Consider the following 19,675-nt stretch of genomic DNA (forward strand, 5'->3'; position numbering starts at 1 on the left):
TGAATGAAAAAGTTGGAGTCGTATTAAACTAAAGAGCGCTTCAGTTGAACTACAACATTCACATTCGTTTTGTTGTCTCAAGCATTTCTAACCTTGTTTTGACAATTTCTTTTATATTTTTTGACCTGAAAAAAAAAAACCCTTTGAACTGTTTGGGCGACACTCTTTCCAGAGGGAGCCATCGAATGGTGTCCGAGACGTAATCTTAACGCGAGACCTGTCTGAATAATTCAACGACCTGTTAAAATTTCAATTACATCTCACAAAATTGAAATAAGAAATCGAAAGTTGTTTTACTATCAAACAAATTGGAGCGCTTATAGATCTAGAATATTCATGCTTTTTTTAGTTGGTTACTTCAAGTACACTGTGGATAACATTTGATATGCGATCGTCTTTTCTTTGTCGGATATATTTCATTTAACCATTCTAGTTGCGAATCCAAGGTGCATATTTATATATTTATTTATTTATTGCGCTTGTGACATACTTATTTGTACAGATGAATTAAGTTCAAAGAAAGTCGAAGCCACCGAAAATGCGAAGCAGAGAGAAACTGCAAGGTGAGGCTGCAAGGCTGTAAAAGAATAGTTTTCACTTGTTCAGGACAGCATGGCTTCTAAAAACGATAAAAAAATGTTTCCTCAAAATTGGAGTATATATCAAGACATATCAAGAATAGCCGACAAACTAAGGTGCTTTTGCAGACAAAAATTTAATTTCGTTGTTCAAATATAATAAGCAGCACACATGCGAACGTCGCTTGGGCTTTGTTCATAATCATTAAATTGCACCGTTTTATGCAAACGAAATGTTAAAACTCAAGCAATCAGCGTTAAAAGAACAAGTGTTATGAAGCGAAGCGACATTTAAAAGCAACTTTTACCGCGTTTTAGCGGAGTCTTTTAAAGCCATGTAGAATTTTGATTTCCCAGAGTGCGTTGAGAATCAAAGTACTCTAAACGTGAAGATGTGTTCTTATTTAGCTGACCAGAGAATTGCTCAAATTAAATAGCGACCATGCAAGAGAGAGCTTTCGCAATCTACAAGAAAAGGCGGCTAACCTTGACCACGATAAGCTATCCTTACACCCACAGTAATATTCTTCCGCGACAAATTGAATCGAAATGAAGGGCACGAGATTGTTTTCTATTATCAGCAGTGTAATTACTGAATTGCAGCAAACTGTAAAGTAAACCTAAGATGACTCATAAATCACCTCATGTTTCCGTACGAGACAGGACGTAAGACATCTTGTTTCGAAGCATGCAATTTCATTTTCATTTTTTTTTTTATCTTATTCCCCACGGACACTGACTTCAAATATCTTGGTAAAACTAATAATTACACAACTGCCACTAACGTCACTTACAGAAACTGTCGGTAGCATTAATTACAATTTTGTGTTTTGTAACACTGGCAAATGTACGGTACCCTAATCCCGGACGCTTACCCAGCAAAAACTAGGGAGAGTTGAAGTTTCTTTCACGTACAAACCTTCTGCTATACCTGAGTTTGTATTGAAGTTTCCTTGACTAAGCCGCTTCATTCTCACAAGATAAATTTGCAAAAATATGAGTCGAGTTGCGTGTCCTAATCACGGAAATATGCCTCAACTCCAGACGATCATGTGTTCTACTTTTTCTTGGCATTTCTCATCTCCGTTTTCAGAATCGTGATCGATTACCTGCCATAAAATAATGAATATGCCAAATGTTCAGTTTCTTTTAACCTAATTGTCGCTTTTCTCTCGGTTTAACTATCACGTTTGACGTTTTAAAACCTGATTAATTATTCAATATGTTTTTCCCTTTCAAAAGAAAGTCCGATTCGTCGCTAACAAAGCAGGAGGCTTAACAAATAATATAATGGTGAAAAGAAATTCAAATTTTGAAACCGTTCCGCATAAAACAAATGTCTGGATGGTATCTTCTATCTTCTTGCTTTGCTATCCTTGCTGCCCTGGCACACCTAACAAGGATTTTCTATCGTAACCCCGCTCGAAAATTCGAAAATACCTAATATTGCCAGTCCTATATAGGAAAGAATGTAGTCATTTAGGTTAAATTGTTCTCAAAATTAATAGTATAAACAGCGCATTTTTGGCAATTCGGAAAAACCCCGCAAAATTGGAAGCGTAGTTAAAATGCAAATTTAGGAGCAGAGAGTTTCACCTTCCTTGGCAAGAGCGCAGCAGATATTGACAAGAAAGTCACCAGGAAGATAACGTTATAAGAAGTCAATAATGTATTGGAAAGTATCTATTTTCTTATTATTTTCGAAGAATATAATGACGATGTAACTGAACCTGAAAGTCAACGGAATAGGGGCCTTCCTAAATAAGAGCAACACACCATAAAATAACTAGGAAAATGAGCTGAAAAATGCCCAACTATTGTTTTCAGCCGGTTACTTCAGCGAGTGACGTACCTGTCAAATGCACATACGGTCCAGTTTCGTTTTGCACGCAACGAGATTAGTTGCTTCACACCAGTTTGATTTCATATCAGGACTCTTAATACCGAATATCCCTCATGCAGAATTTTTTGCAGCGATGAATGGAATTGTTAAGAGCAAAGTAGCTCAACTATTAAAATTACCTTTTAGCTACGAGCTGCCACCTCTAAGGCAATCAACATGCAGACTTGAATTTCACAAGTCATGAAATGTCGTTCAAATTCATAGAAGTTCAGAAGATCACTAAGACCAGAAGAAAACACTCGTAGCAGAGTTCAAATCAACCACAGTGCTGCCTTTCGCCTAGGAAAATATTAGAGCTACCTCACCTGTCGCCGACAGCAGCAAGGTATTCACACTGTTTTCAAGTACGATACCACACTTCTCTCGAAGAGCACCGTTAACATGACTAAGTAAGATGGCCTAGTTTGCAGAATTCCCTGTGAATGTGGGTTAGCTCACATCGGCGAAACTAAGAGAGATTGATGCACGTTATGACGCACGAGCACGATCGGGATACTCGACTCGCCCGTGCCCAGACTTCGCCGTTTCGATATTCGTCTACGATGCCGGCTGCCTTCTTCTTCGGAACGAGGCTAGGGAAGCTCATTTACCATAAGGAGAAATGAACAAAAAAAACGCATATGATGTGTCACGCTATGACGATAAACTCAGTAAATATGAGGCTGAAAAGGCTCTTGAAAGTGTCAAATGATAGCCTTTGCTAAACGTTTCGGGCTTAGCCCTTCCTCAGTATGTGAAATGAGCGAGCCACGTCATGACCGTCATGTACCCGTTCGCACGCACGGAAAGCGGCTGGCAACAGCTTCCAGTAATTTTCAGCTGTTATACTTTGACGAATCAATGCTATCATTCTTTACCAAGTAATGCTTCACAAAAATGCCCAGTTATTAGTGAACAAGTTGCTCTTAGACAGAGCAGATGGACTTGTTTTATTCTAGAACGATGTCAAGTTTTAAAACGAGAGTTCTGACCTTGGGAAAGAGTTCAAATTAAAATCGATGAGGAGAAAAAATCTCCTCAAAATTGCTTATTAGGGAACTTCTCACGTGATGATAAACAGATAGTCCCACGAGCTGAAGGTATTTGCAAAATGTTAAAATTGAAAACATCTCGACAACCAAGTACAGAATAGAATTGCATGAGGACTTGCTTTTATGTGCAAATTTGAGCTTGCATTTATGCAGAAAAACTGCCATGTTGAAGTTTCCATAATAGTTATGAGAAAAACCCAGTTGGAAGGCCTTATAATTTCACGATTCATTTCCAATTGAGTCTAGTGCAATCAATTTTCAATCTTTTTTTTTTTTTTTTTTTTGCTGAAAACAAAAGACATGACAGGCCTACACGGATCCCCTCGTGAATTGCGATAGCGATGCATTTTAGCCTTCAATTAAATTTTCGCTCTAACGAGCGTATCTTTTAGAGATTTGCCTCTCTTATATGATATAATCTGTAGTTGACATCCTTTTCACCAGATATACTTAGTAGTAAGTCGTTGTCTGATATCATAGTTGCTTCAGCAGGACCGCTCGGTTTCGATTCTCCACGAATCTCTTCAGCTGCTGTTTGAGGCGTGACAACTTTAAGTTGAATTTTTCTCAGGGAAAGGTAGAGAAGTTTCTTAATTCCGTTCTCGCTCGGATGGTTGTTTGGTGATCCTCTTATACCAGGATAGTCTGTGGTTAGGATCGAAGTTGTAGCTTTCCTATTGGTCCTCCTTTATCTCATCTGAATATGGTTGTTTTTCATGTTATGACTGATAAGTAGATTGTCTGAACGAGTAGTCAGCTGTACAGCTGATCTGGAATTATTAACGAGAATAATTGTTTTGCGCAAACTGGTTTGTTGTAGAATATCTATTGTATTTTCGAAATAACAAAAAATAAATAAATTACAACATTTAGAGAGGAAGCCTTTCAGCCTTACCTGGTTTTCATGCGGTTCCTGTATCCTGGTCGAATTGGAATTTGGAGATTTTTGTTTCTGGTTTCACTACTTCATTAAAACGCTGCTCATCAGAATTGTGACTTTTTTAAAAATTTATTCTTGATCTTAGTTATTGATGTTAATAGACAGTATGATTTGAAATTAAGAACTTGATGACTATTTATTTGGTCTCAAATCTGTTATCTTGAGGGTTAAAAAGGCCAGTTTGCAATATGTTTCAAGTCATACAGTATGTATCGGCAAATCTTTGAATATAAAACTTTTCTCATTAGCTTGAGATGGAGCTTGATCGAAGAATATCTTCCCGCGTCGCGTGACAGAGAGAGAGGGCCAGAACTCTTAAACAGGGCTTATATAAGACACTGCCTTACGAGTCTTACACCACATCAAGACAACTAACAAACTGTACGGCAATGCGTACCCGATGGAGCAACTTTTCACGGCAAATGTGAGGATCGACCAATCACAGCCGACAATCATGCTACATAAAGTGAGGCGTAATCAGTTGACCTTACCGCTTTATGAATATTACTGTAGTAGTGAGCAGACGAAGCATCACCATCTACATTTCAAGAAACTAGCTCGTGAGATAAACGATAATACTTTACTATTGAAGCTGAAAAAGTCCTCAAGCTTCACTAACTAAAACGCCTGGAGATTTTGAAAAACAAATATTTATTATTTGGTAATAAAGATCAGCGATAAAAACTAACGACGTTTCGACCTCTCCGAGGTATTTTCAAGGTCAAGTAAAATATAAAATAGCATACAAATATAAAGTCTTAATACAAATGGAAATCTTACTAACGAATTGAAACCAAGCGTGTGACTCATTTCGTGCCAAGCTATTTGTTTAGATAATTATGCATCGCAAGATATAACAATCAAGAATATTTTCATCGAAAGCCATCTGCATTTAACAATTTAAACCGAGCAGGACTAAAAGATCGAGATCGGCCGTTTACCTTCATCTATTCACAGTAAAAAAGCTTTCCGAAAAGATCCCAGAAGCAGCCAAAGTCCAAAGACGTCATGAGAAAGGAAGATAGAAAGCGCAAAGTAACCTCTGTTTACATGTATTTGTATTACTGAGAAAGGCTCAGTCTGCACCAGAGAAATAAAAGCAGGCAAAGAAGGGTGCTCCCAGATAAATTTTCACGAAACACTAAACTATCAAAATAAACATGCATTTCAAGTCTGAACCACTTAACTTAAGGATCAGTTATTTTTTATTCTCGTTTGCCGGTTTTTGAGCAGCGAGCTCTTCAATTTATGCAACCTTTATCCTGGCCATGCTAAAAATTTGGCCGCTTTTTTAGAGCTTCGACAATTGAGAGCTCTGAAAAGTAGATTTTTACTTAGTTGAAAAAGGCCCGGAAAGATTTTCTTTCCGAGCCAGCAACACACAAGCGAAATTTGTTGCTGCCTGCTGTGGGCAGTAGGCTAGGCCGACGAGAGAATATTTAACACGTACACCTTCGTCTAAATATTCAATGAAAAAAAAAGACTTTTTCTGGGAGAGCAGAGTCTATTTCAAAGAGGTTTTGAGTGAATACGCAATTCTTTCCCAGCCTAAAACTTTTTCTCGAATGTTTTGCCCGTCAAAAGACTCTTAGGTTACATATTCATGCAAGTGTAGATAGATGGGATGCTTCACTTGAGCGAAATAAATAGGCTGACAATTGTGCTGGACCACTGATATACAACGGTGGTTCACAAATACATGTCACATGCAGGCCAGAGTCTCTTTTCGCTGTAACAGAAAGAAAAACAGAATTGTAGAGAAGCGTTTGCGTATGTTATTGATTTGGTAAAATTATACTCAGTGTCAGACTAACATCTGGGAAGCGCTTTCAAATTTTAGTTACCGTGCCAATCTCTCTTTCAAACTTAAACGACATTGCCCAAGCGTCTGTCAGACAAAGTGCAGGAGGCTTTCACCTTTCACCTGGACAACGGGAAAATAATTACGGCGCCTCACCTTTCTTTATTTTGGCTTCCATATCCAGATACTAAATTTTGGGAAAAAATGTAATCTCTGTTAGTGAAACAGGCTGGTTTATCACAACTAAATTCGAAGTCCGAATCTCCACCCTTGGCTGCGACGTGCAAAATGAGTAGAGACTGCAACTGAGTATTTTCAAATGCTTTTCGATTAGCCTGCATTCGGTGTTATTTCTGGATTTATCGTGGCGAATTTTGTAAATAGTTTCCCAGTAAGAGAGGGAAAATCGTAGAAACACACAGTTACCCCAAATCAGTTTTGTATGCGACCGGTAACTGAGGGAAATTGTTAGAAGATCACTCCGTAGTTCAAAATTTAATAACATACCAGCTTGCAAGAAATTAAAATGAGGAAATCCTCCATATTCTCCCAAATGTCAACAAATAACTTCTACTGGTTTTATTAGGAAATTAGGAACCAACTCAAGATTATTATAAGTTTGTATAAACCAATTTCGATATATCAAAAGTCTAACTAGGCGTCAAGTTTTCGGATAATAAAGCAAAAAAATATCGAGGTCAAGCTATGAATATATTTGTATATATTTTGTTTTATTCCCCCATCGAAATTGGCCAGTTGCCCACTGTCATATCAGTTTACCGCCATGTTGAAAATGTGACAGATCTGCCATATAAATAAGCTTTTCATTGTGTGTTCCACAAACGATCGATTTCTAACGAGCCAGTCATTACGATTTTAATATCTTGAACCTCATTGTCGATCAGAAAACAGGAAAACAGTCGCTGGTTACAGAAAACAAAACATGAGGAGTTTTAATATGTTCTGGGACGTGATGTGGAAAAAAAATTGTCAGTTAAATCTTTAATACTTTGTGTTAGAGTTTCTCAGAAATTTTTTCTCCACGAACCCGAACTAAAATCTAACAAGATGGAAAACTATCCAACTTTTTAGTTGGTATATGACTAACTGGGTTGCCATAGTAACGCAACATAGCCTTAAGCAACGTGCGAAAGTCAAAACTGCAGTAGACTTTCTTGTAAAATGAAAGTTTACGAGATTGGCAGCCTTACTAGGTTAGCTTAGAAAGCGAAATAAAGTATAAATACTCCAAGGTTCAATCACCTTATTTGAGTTGCCACAACGAGATCTTTAATTTAATCGTAAGTTCAGCGGCAATCTTCTCAATTATGACCAAGTTTGTTTTTTCTTAAATAAGATGGCTAAGTTTTGCAAAAATGTATTTCATTATTCCTTTCAGGGACCTTGCATTTTGCACGCTGCAATTTAATATTTCACCCGAGTTAAAATCAACATTTACAAAAAATCAAAACCAGCTGCTCGATATCTCTTCGCACCGAGCACCGATCTTGTTAAATGCAAGTTTCCGATGTCACTACACAGTTAACGTTTTCGGGGAAAAAAACGATCTTGGCCTTGAATTTACAGAAAATATTTCGGGATCATAATGACAGTAATGATATATCTAGCCGTCTTCAGTTACTAATTTCCTCTATCGCAAAAAGAATTCTGAATATTTCTTTTCTTTTCTTTTAATTTTTTTTTTTGGGGGGGGGGGGGGATTAAGACTTGAGAGTAAGAATGAAGCGGAGTGTTTATACAAAGCTACAGAAACATAGAATATGTAATTGAATAATTCGCATCAAAGTTATCTTTTACAAAGTATCTTCAAGCGATGAAGCAGCGAAGGGTCCTTTTCAATTCGTTTCCGACTATATACGTGAAAAGCATTTCGAGCAAAACACATTGTCAGCTGTCTACGAATACAAATACTTTGAACTTACCGTTTCACTCTTAAAAACTCAAATAATTGTAGTTAACCATTCCTTCTTTTACATCTGTACACGATCATTGTGATGGACACAAATTTTGCTTAAGGATGATTTGTTATTTGCTGTGAACAGAAATTTTCGGCTATTTAAAAAAGGACAGGCGGGATATAAGCCGAATGCAAATTAGTCATCGGAAAATTAGCATTGTTTCCATCATTTACCTAGGCCAGATGGTTTTCAACTATAGCTACGATTGTGGCGATCCCAAGTGAAAATTATCCATCACCGCACACAAAAACAGCACTCAGATTGCGTGGGAATCGTGTATCGTTTAGCACCTTTATAGTGATGGCGATGATACGAAAAAATTCGGGTGACTTGATTTTATTTAGAAATCCAGGGTAGAAATACTTATACATAAAAATTAGTGACAAAATTATCATTTATTGCACAAAAAGACATCGAGGTTTTTAGAGGACAAATGATCAAAACTCTGAATAACTGCGCAGGGACTAGCACACGGTTTTATGGGAGCGAATATCTTTTGAATTTCTCACTAGAGTCTTATCACTGTGGACCTATTTTGCTGTATAATTTGAGCGACATAATTTTAAGATTTGCTTCTATATGTATTTGTTAGACCAGCCAACTGTCAAATGTCAACAATATAAATTTCAATTTTCATAAGGTAGCTGGGCTTAATTCAATTTAAGATGAACCGTAATATAGCTCAAATAAGAAAGAACACAGCGTGTTTGTTCGCACTGCTCCATGTAAAAATGGCGAGATGATCAACACGAATCAGTGTTAAAAATATTAAAAATCATATTAGAAATCATGTTCCGAGTACATGGTAATTTTGCGTGTTCGTCCATTGTATAGGCGTGAACAATTAGTTTTCAAATAAATGAGGAATCTGCTGGTTTCCAAGGATTGTGTTTTGATTGGTAAACAGACATCAAGTACCTCCGGTTTACCTCTAATGCAGGCTTTTACCTTTATCGCGTTATTGGCTATTGCTATCCCGTTATTGTCCCAAATCAGTACAATTTCCGCTCAACTCAAAGGGACAGTAGCGCTCTCCTGCGCTGGTGCGGTGGTTTTTTCTTTCTTTCTTTTTTTTTTTTTTACTCCACGGTTCGACTTTCAAAGTTGGCTTCGGCATAGTTAACTATGGCTTAGGCGAGGACATTTTCTTCCATTGATCTTGTAGAATCTGTGAAAGCTCTTAAAGTAACGGTGTTAGAAAATAAGGTGTTACTGGTGAAGGGTTTTCACCGTACAGCAAATTTGCATTTTGTGTGAAGATCGGAGAAAAATTTGATGTCCTCGAAAGACGGTTTAGGAAGCGGCTCATTTTAAACACAGGGTCAAAGGCGGGACGAAGAATGATTAATATAAAGGAACTCCAAACTATCCCGCGCCGTGCACGCTACAGTAACTTTGGTTACTCCGCAGCGATCTTAACGTTCATATACTCTTACTCTTCTTTCCCTCTTGCGTCATAACTTCATGATGCACCCTAAAGCGCGCGTCAATTGTTAACTAAAAAATAGAAAACATTTTTCGTGTTTGAGTTTACTAGCGTTCTTTCACGAAAACCGTTCTCCTACTGGTTACGCTACAGTGTATCTTTTCTGTTGTAGATATCACGAGAGGATGATCTCTCTTATAGATATTGACATATCCGGCACTGTGGGGTTGGTAACAAAATGGCCGCCCCTCCTTTCGTTTCGAGGTTTCTGTGAAGAGGAGTTAAACAATTCCCTAGCTAGTCGAGGCATAGATTTATACTAAAACAATCAGATTATTTGCTCTCGATTTCTATGCGAAATAGTTTGTTCAATACATACAGTATAGTTGGCTATCACGGTAGAAATGTCGAAATTCATTATCTAATAAAAACAATACAGTTTATGTTAAGGTCGCGGGCATAAATATGTTTTTGGGCCCGACTCGGACGGATTTTAATATGAGAAGGGCCAATGTATATTTGTATTACTATTATTATCACTTAAGGGCATTGAGAAAATAAAAATGAAAAAAAAATAAGAAAAAAAAACCAGACAACCGAACAGTCTGAACAATCATGCGAGCTTTTACAAATTGAATGGCTTTTATTTTCCCTCAATGAAAATACACGAGGCTGGCAAAAAAATTCAAATCATGCGATTTGAGTTTTTAAAAATTATAAAACACGTAAAAGGAAAGTTCGATAAGGCTTGTTTGTAGCGTTGAAAGTTTAGTTGGCTAAAAGACATTTAAGCCAGGCAGCCAAATTTTCCGTTTTAGCCTTCAAAATGCGCCACAATACCGGGACGACAGAGTGCTGCGCACACGACGGGGCACGAGAACCAGGCCGGCGAGTGTTTCCACGTCAAAGCTTTATGAGTGAATTCTCCCAAACTTTCGCCAGCGAAGTGTTTCTATTTTTTTTTTTTTTTTATATTAGAAAACACTACGAGAAGGAGAAGAGGAAGTAGCTCGCTTTTTATGATTGTTAATATGTAAATTTACTTCATCATATACATCTACTAAGCTCGTGGTGATTCCCAATGAGTTGTTGAAGTACGGCTTTTCGACGCGCTTTCTAACAGAGAGCATTTAATCAAAACTTAACATCGTTGCTGTCTTTCGCTTTTACAATAGTATTGCCAAAATTGATCCAAACCAACTCATTTTTGCAAATAAAAGGTAATTTAAATATAACAACAATAAGCCATTCCCGAGTTACCTTTTGCTTCTGTGTCAAAACCAGTCGAAATCTTCGTCCGCTTGGAAAACCATTTCAGATAAAAATGTGTTTTGCCTGCAGTATCATGTTCATACAAATCAAACTCATTTTCATATGTAAGGATTTGCACCAGGACTCGCTCTGACAAAGAAGCAACAAAGTAACTCGGAAATGGGCCATATAAGATGAAAATGCACATTTTTTTTGGTTGTTCAAATGGTATGTACTAATGGCGCCTTTGTTCAGTTCCTATTTAGATGATTTTTTTTTTTTTTTTGAAAAAGATATTCAATGAGATGACAACTAAATAATGTATAAACCAAGGCCCATGACTTTCTAGTAATTGACTTGCGAGTTATAGATGCATTTTACTTAGAAAGTAGCGATAGCAATCTTTTTATGACAATTTTATTTTTTTGGAACAATATATTCAACTGAAAACCACCGCCGAAGTAAATGCTTCTCACATGCCTAAAACATGGTTACCAGTCAAAATGTTTCTCGGGCATTCAATCAGGCGATTTATTATGTTTATTGTAAAGGTGATGAAACATGCCTTTCCTTTGTATTGACTAGGAAGATTTCCACTGGGAAATATTCTCTAATGTTCTTCAATAGCAATATATCAGTAATCGATAAAAGAATTAAGGTATCAACCAGGGTTCAAAGTGTGAATTTTCGAAATTTGTATTTTCGAGATGTTCAGATAAAGCTTTTCAAGAGCTTTCTTTTAAAGAAAATTCCACAAAAAAAAATATTATTTCAATGCAAAGTTATTGGACGTTGAAGTTTACTACACGTTAATTGTTTCAATTACCCGTTGACAAGTCCTGTCATTTTGAGTAACTAAGCTGAACAATGGCATATGCAACACGCATTTACAACACGCAAAACAGTCAACAGACTTGCGCGTAAGCAACAACATTTCAATAATAATAATAATGATAATGATAATGATAATGATACTAACAATAACATTTGCAAATCATGTGGTGCTAGAACGACCAAAACGAGGAATAAATCTATACACCGAGTTCGAGAAACATAAGCTCGATCAGATAGCTGCAAGAAACATAAGAGTGTATCTAAGAGAAACGTATAGCTTTCTCGAAGTAAAGCTACGGCGTCTCCGAAGAAAAACGTACGAGGACAAATAATACGATAACCGTGATAAGAATCTACCTACTGCTTGCAAACAGTTCTAATCACAGCCGGGCCCGGCGTCACAATATAGAATGCAAGTAAGCAAAATGTTCACGGAAAGTATCGTATTTTGTCCCTCGAAAGCAAATACTAAGAGACTTGAACAAATCTTGCAAAATAAATGAGCCTAAACAACGCATAAGTATTTTTTTTTTCATTTTTTCAAAGGAAGTGCTGATGATTTGTCTCCTCTGACTTCATCCCATTGTTAAAAAAGAACAAAAGCACGAGTCAAAAATCTAAGAAACGCTTTTTTAGAAGAACGTGTCAAGAAGCAAATGCGACGTTTATCGTTCTCTTCCGCTCATTCTTAGCGGGACTGGAGTTGAATTTACACAGACATATGCTTTCGCAGAAAACGTCTCAATTACGCTATCTCTTACGATTTTGAGATTTTCAAAGGAATGAGCCATAATTTGGAACTCTTAAGCTTTCAGAGAATGTGTGGTTTGTAGGGGTTTATATGAAAAACGAAAGCGCTACAGCGATCCGCGCGCGGACGGTCCTGAAGGGTGGCTGATACCTTAAGTGAATCTGCTGAACGATCGATCATTATCAATTGCCGGTGAATTTTTTACATCGATCTTATCGACAACTATGGTTCGATTCCTGTCTGGGACTCCGATTTTTTCTTTGTCCCACGGTCGTGTCATGTTGATCAGTTCACTTTTCTCAAACTATCAAGTTTATCGATAAGGTTGTCATAAACCTGGTAAAAATTATTTGTAGAATAAATTAAGAGGGTCGGAAAAAACGAAACCTCCATCCTGCTGCACTTCTTCGCATGCGCGGAAATTATTTTCGCCCATATCTTAGTATCTCCGCGTGTGCCATAGAGGTGCAGCTTGCCAAGCTAACAATAAACATTAAGTATGCACAAAAACTGACCGTTTCAAATGATTTTTTTTGTTTTTGATAATGGCGATAACTGTCTACAGATAACTGCTTTACCATGCGGTATACAGATTCATTCTAACTTCAGTTCTAATTGCTATACTATGCGATATACATGGGACCTCCTTTCGGGTGTCCGCTTACGGAAGCTAAAAACAAAGAAAAAGTCTAAATCGTAAGCCCTCAAAGTACGTTTGCACGGGATTTTGTGATGGCGGTCGCACGTAGAGTTGTCCGCTTACGAGATTGTCCGTTATGAGAGCTTCCACTGTAGTGCATATGCAAAACTCTAGCAAAGTTGCTTGCAGTTAAAATCTAATTTTCGAAAGCTAAGGTTTAGAATAGCCCGGCTTGTTTTGCGATATATTTGCAATTGAACAATTTTTTTAGAGCTGCGCTTTTAGGCTTGCCTAAATCTATATGTTATCCAATTTTATATTATTTTTCATCACCAACAGTAAATCCAGATCAAGCAAACTTTTTCTGGATTTTTACCAAACAATAATTTGTCAGAGTCAACTTAATCCGAAACCAGTAACTGGTGTAAATAATTTCACCAGGCCCAAGAGCAAAAAACATGGATACGGCTCACTCAACGTAATAAAGCCGGTACATGCCAGGTTTCAGTTACAAGCTTTCGACAAAATCATATTGCAATAACGATTTTCTTTCGACATTTGGTATATTACGTTCGCTAGAATTTGGCTCGGGGCTATGCATTCAGACAATGACTAGAAGCGACACACAAGGCGATTTTTTTGGTGGTTTAAATGTAAAACTCTTAACGGAACAATTGCTTTATTGAGAAGAAAATCCAAAATAAGTGAGTGTTCGTACGGTTATTTCTTTCCCCACTCACAGCTTCCCGTAAAACGGCAAACTATTTTTTGGTGATTTGCTGGATCATAAAACCTTACATATCAATGCATTGTCTTACCTGCGTCGTGGATTGCTTATTCGTGCAAGGAACACAACTTCTCCAAAGCTTTTGACAACATCAATATTTGCTGGTCTTTATTTAAGTGAAACCGAGAATGCCTGTTTTGCTAATTGCACGTACAATCCATTTTATTTACTAAAAACTACAATGTGGATTAATCGTCGATGGAAGTGTAAAAGGGCAAAGAATTGATGATTACCGCTAATTCGTTCACGGAAATAGATAGACATGACGATTTCGCCATGTGGAAAATTCCTCCCGCTCCCGGAACCAATCAGACCGAGGGATTTGTTGAAGTCCAACCGCTTACGCAAGGAGAAAAAAATAACAATAAAAGAATTAAAATATTTTAATCAGGGATGAAGTAATTCTTTTTGTTTTGTTAATTCCGTCCTGGTTTTGGGATAACAGTTGATATCCGTTAGCTTTAAGTGAAAAAAAAAAATGAATTGGTGCAAACTTTTACTTCGTGACGTCATAGAAACTTAAATAAGCGGCTCTGTTTTTCAGGGTTAACCAATTCTTTTGCCACCTTTATGCGGTGAGAACAATATTTTCCGAACATAATTAAAAAAGGACAAGGCAAAGCACGAGATGAAGCCATCTGGTAATTATGAAAATTAAGATTTGTAGAAAACAGCAGCATATCCTACCAAAATTGAAGAAAGCAGCCAAAACACGTGGTCACTTTTTGAATTGAACAGCCGCCATTTTGAACAGCTCTTTCCCTGTTACTTCCAAAAATTAGCTCGACATTTGTACATATATTGTACTAAGGAAACAATACATGGGAATATAATTTTTTTTCATGAGTTCAGTTATTCTTGGCGGAATTAAATCTGTTAATCCATGTGCAGGGATTATACATTACAAGCCTTTTAAAAGATTCCGTGTTATTTTCACGTTGCCATGGGTTACCTTGACCAAACATTATTAATTATTGACAATGACGCTAACAATTTGATTGACTTATTTAATCGATTTCATAGAAAAGTTCATTAGTGTTCAGTTCAGTTTTTGCACGTGTTTTGCCAGAAGTGCACAGGAATTCGAAGTTCTCAGTTTGCTAACCTGCTGGAGAGTAGGTTTTAATTTTTTAGTTTTCAGTTTTTATTTTTGTGCTGTCGATTCATTGCTTGCTTTTTAAATAATCAGTGTTGCCATGATACTTCAATGTTTCGAAATGATATTGCGTCTAATTGTATACACTCTTTTTTATAAAATTTATAATAAAGTTTCCGTACAACAGGCGCTCTTATTGGCTGAAACAGTGTGCTTTATCAGAGAACAGAGCACGGGTTGATGACGGTAAACTGGCTTTCAAATTTTTGCCTCGGAATCCCAAATTAAACATTCCCTGTGATTCAGACAAACGCAATGAAAACGAGCTATTTGTCTGCAGTAAATATTGCAGCACGGAGACCATTGAACAACAGTAGTGTTAAAACTGTGCTAAAAGTCTCAACCTTTAATAAAAGACATATTTGTTACGAAGGCAGAAATTATACTTAAGAAGTAAAACAACGACAGAAAACACCAATCGAGCTGTCTCTGTTTACGATGAGAAGCTTTATTTATGTAAAAAATATTCAAACAACACTTACGCGCACTGTAAAACGCTCGTTTGCTTACTATAGCGATCTCCGGTCATCTCAGCGAAGTGAACCTCGACAATTTCGTGTCATCGCTCACTCGACGATTGAGAGCTTGCTCTAATATTCTCTCCTGTACTCGGAGTAGAGCCAGTGGAAGCAATCTTGTCTTTCCAACTTTGACGCTAGTTCAGGCAATCTTGCTGCAAGCGTCTGCAAGCGGCTGTAAGCCGTAAATAACTGTAGCTCCTTTCAAATACAACTCAATATTTCGCATTTTCGTTCGCAAGCTTTGAGCTCCTTGTTTCTTAATTTCCATTTGAAAAGTACACGTTCTCATGAGTCAAAATGCGGCCAGATTCCTCTGGACTAGAAACCTTTAGATCCTTATTTAAAAATTAAACTAAAAAGTGAACTTTGAAGGCGTCGTTTTTCTCTCCAAAGCCACTCGAAACTGACAGCTTAGCTGAAGTTCAGTTTGTGATTGACAGCTGCCGTTTCGTTAGCCAATCAAATAATTTGAACAATTCTAACAAGGATTGTGATCGGCTTATTTCAGCGTGTTTTATCAGACAACAGAGCTCGCTGACGCCACTTTTCCTCGTTTGGGGAAAAGCGTGCTTTACAACAGAACAGAGCACAATCGAGGCTTTTTTTATTTGTTAAATATTTTATAAGAATATCGAAACTGAAATTCGCAAAATTTTAGGGTTATTTTAAGAATGAATCCTATGTTGAGATGTTGAAAAGAATATAATTCATTGTACAATACAATTATCCCGGGAATTATATCTTTTTGACTAAACCGTATAAAATTCCTCCTCTCTTTAAACAGCAAAACTAGCCAAAAAAACAACAAAAACAGCTCTATCCGAATCCTCGATGCTAATAACATTTATTTGTGTCATATGAGGCTTTAATTCTTGAATAAATATCCGAGCATATTTTCGAGCCAAATGGAGGCTATCGTGTTTCTTATCCTTCAAATATTTCTCAACACTCGAAGGGAAATTTCGCATCTCCGCGCTGCCAGGTAATTTCCTCTAAATATTTCTCTTTTTGGAGCGAGGAAAAGGATTTGAATAATTAGGTCTCACTGTAGAATTCCGAAAGTAACTGCCCCCCGTTACTTTTGGATTTAGCAAGCAAAAGGGGCCGTTACTTTCGGGAAGCCGTTACTTTCGCATGGTTAAAAAACGTTTGTACGGTAGGTCATAGTCGTTTCAGTCAAAGCGGACGCATATCATGAAACTAAAAGTTCCGTTTATTTATGTTACTAACTACCCACATAAGCAAAACAGACTGTATAAACAAAAATGCTCCAAATGTTGGTACTACATGTAAGGCGACAGTAAAATGGTCGCATCGTAACGCAGTGCAATTATTACACTGTAACATTTGACATGTAACATTCTGTCACCAGACAAACACAGCTTATACATCATAGTTTCAAGAAACATTCAGTTATGTTCGAAATAAAATCACAAATAACTCTTCAAGTTGTCCAGTCCTGCAGTTAAGATGTTCTATCCGCTTCAGAGAGGTTCTCTTTTTAAGTGACTTCTTCAAAGGGTCGTTACTTTCGGGGGACCGTTACTTTCGGGGTTCAAAAGGAAGGTTAAAAAAATAACGCTACTTTCGGGGAGCCGCTACCTTCGGACTTCTACGGTACTTTTGGGACTGTAGACTACTCCTAACAAGCCAGAAAATACGCCTTTTAGCAAATTTTCAAAAACAAAACTGGTACAGAAAAGTTTATCACGTAATAACAGATCAGCACTAAGTCTTCATAAAAGCATGGAATTCTTGTGAAAGAAAATATTTTGTGTCGTTAGTGTGAAACATCCAGTTTTACTTTTTCGCCACTGTCATTGCTGCTTTTTAAATAATGTATATACGATGCATTATTAATTATTAATAATTCTCTATGTTACTTTGATAAAAAAAGAAAACTTTGAGATTCTTAAACAGGGTAATATCAGTAGTAATTCCTCTTAACATTGTATAGTTAGCAATAATTTTGCATGTTAACTTTTATCGTTATATATATTTACTATTTTGAGACATAACACTGATGACATTTCACGATGCCATTAGTATTCTTATTCATTCAACATTTTTTTTTTGTTTTCACTGTGGAAATTTATTTTGTCTAAACGTATTTCGGTCAATGTATTTTAAAAAGAAATTGTAATTGCTACAGTATTGGTATAGTATGGCTGTGTAATAGGTAATTTTGGTCTGAACATATTGCGATAAATGTAGCTTTAGAAGCCAGATACGTAGTTCGAAAAAATGTGAAGCCCTTTGAAATATTTCGACAGATGTTGCCTTTCAAATGATCTGACTAATTATTGAACACAGTTAGCGACGTCTTACTCTACACTGAAAATAAAAATAAGGTACTAGAAATTTTACAATTACGTACAAATTACGGTGAATTTGTTTCCATTTCTATTGCCGGGATTGAATTGGGATTTCTATCGTTTCCTCAAAATTATTTGAATTTAACATCCCGTATAACGCCGCTTTGGAACGCTTAATAAACGTCTACAAACAGGCGCTCATAATACATCTTTCGTCCTATTTACTTCTTCATCGTTTTGAAAAGTTTGCCACGAAACAATTTAAATACCGGGTGAATTTATGCTGCAGTTTTTTTGAATATGAAAGTTGAGAAATGTGTGCTTAAACTCAAAACCAATCCTGCAACATAAACGACAATTTCTTAAGGTTTATGTACATGTTATTTTGTTGACGTTCTTCCACTCCATTGTAGTATTTTTTTAATGTTTACCTTTTCACTTACTTCTCTTAATTCTTCAAAAAAGTAATCGTCAACTTTCTCGAACGAGCAAAGTACTTTTCTTCACCGTTGCCAAGCGCCCTCGTTAGAAGGACAAATTTGAAAAGAAAAACGTCCTCTGTCTCGGACGAAACGAATTCATTAGTTTTACCCTCTATGTTATAAACTCTTTTCCATTTAATTATTAATGCCTCGAACGTTACATTTTATTTTAAATTTCTTATACTAGTATCAGTTCTGCAATTTTAATCCAGCGAATAGTATTTATATGAAACACTTTTGGTACTGTCGCTTTTTGCTGCGATAAATAACAATGCAACCATCTGGGGCTAGACTTTGATACGGAGAATCATTGGACTGGAGCAACTAAATAAGAAAATCCAGAACCATTAAGTTTAGGAAAACTTTATCGGCACATTATCGATTGGATTGAGTTGCGAGGTTTTCTCTTCTTTGTAAATGATTACTAAAACGATTGGGACCACGATTACAAAAGATTCAGAGCAACTGTACTGTTACATCGTATGCAATAGACATATTGCATCCAGTGTAACAAAGAATTTTTCCGAACTTTGGCACATTTCTGCCTTTCTTTCGCAATTTTTCCACAAGCATTTGAACGTCATCAAAAATTTGTAAACCACGAAGCTGGGAAAGCTTTACTAAGGAACAATACTTGTAAAAACAGTTTACACACCTTGGTTGGTAATCGTGATCCAGTGAAGCCAGCCTCCTGACAAAGCAAGAACAAACAGTACTACAACAGTGACCAAAGAACTGTTTTCATTCCAAGAAGCTTGTCAGTACAATAGTTGCTTGCGTTTTCACTGAATTGCGTTATGAACGATGCTTACCCGTGTTGATATACGGCTTGGCAAGTGAGATCTTTAAATGTGTATCTCTCGATGATCCGTTGCTGACCGGAAAAATACACGAACAAATTTGTTATTACCACTTGCAGACAATCACTCATTAAATATTTATTGAATATTCTACTTAACTCGACGTATGTGGGAAATAAGGCATAACATCACAACATGGCACCAGAAGTACAGAGATCCCATTTGTGCATACTCGGCAGTAAATGTATTCACATATCATATATTTACATATATATTAATTGATGACAAATATTTCCTCTGGTATCCTACACTATAAGCTCTTTGTTCGTTACTAAATCGCACCACCGGAGGCTCAGAGCCTCATTTACTCCATCACATTTCCAGCCATTAATAAGGAATGTTCAAAAACATATCAAGATTCCCCAGTTTACACTGTCATTTTATTGTTTAGCATTGTCACCATTGGGTATTTTTAAAAGC

At 36.8% G+C, this 19,675-nt stretch overlaps 1 protein-coding gene across 3 annotated transcripts in view; it reads right to left on the minus strand.

The window, feature by feature from the left end:
• LOC110069313 (uncharacterized) overlaps positions 1-19,343 on the minus strand; it is a 29,660-nt gene extending 10,317 nt beyond the window's left edge. Inside the window, exons 1-2 of one of the 3 annotated variants that reach the window (XM_089286605.1) lie at positions 19,208-19,343; positions 19,051-19,086 (exon numbers count right to left, since the gene is read on the minus strand). The gene's annotated coding sequence lies outside the window, so the exon portion shown is untranslated. Of the gene's footprint in view, positions 1-2,786; positions 3,139-10,918; positions 11,082-19,050; positions 19,087-19,207 lie in introns of those variants that run through there. The other 2 variants (XM_089286607.1, XM_089286606.1) reach the window with 2 other exon arrangements.
• Positions 19,344-19,675: the final 332 nt, after the last annotated feature.

The sequence above is a fragment of the Orbicella faveolata genome, unplaced genomic scaffold (assembly GCF_042242905.1).
Source record: "Orbicella faveolata isolate gen_17 unplaced genomic scaffold, um_ofav_v1 contig_14, whole genome shotgun sequence".
NCBI lineage: Eukaryota > Metazoa > Cnidaria > Anthozoa > Scleractinia > Merulinidae > Orbicella > Orbicella faveolata.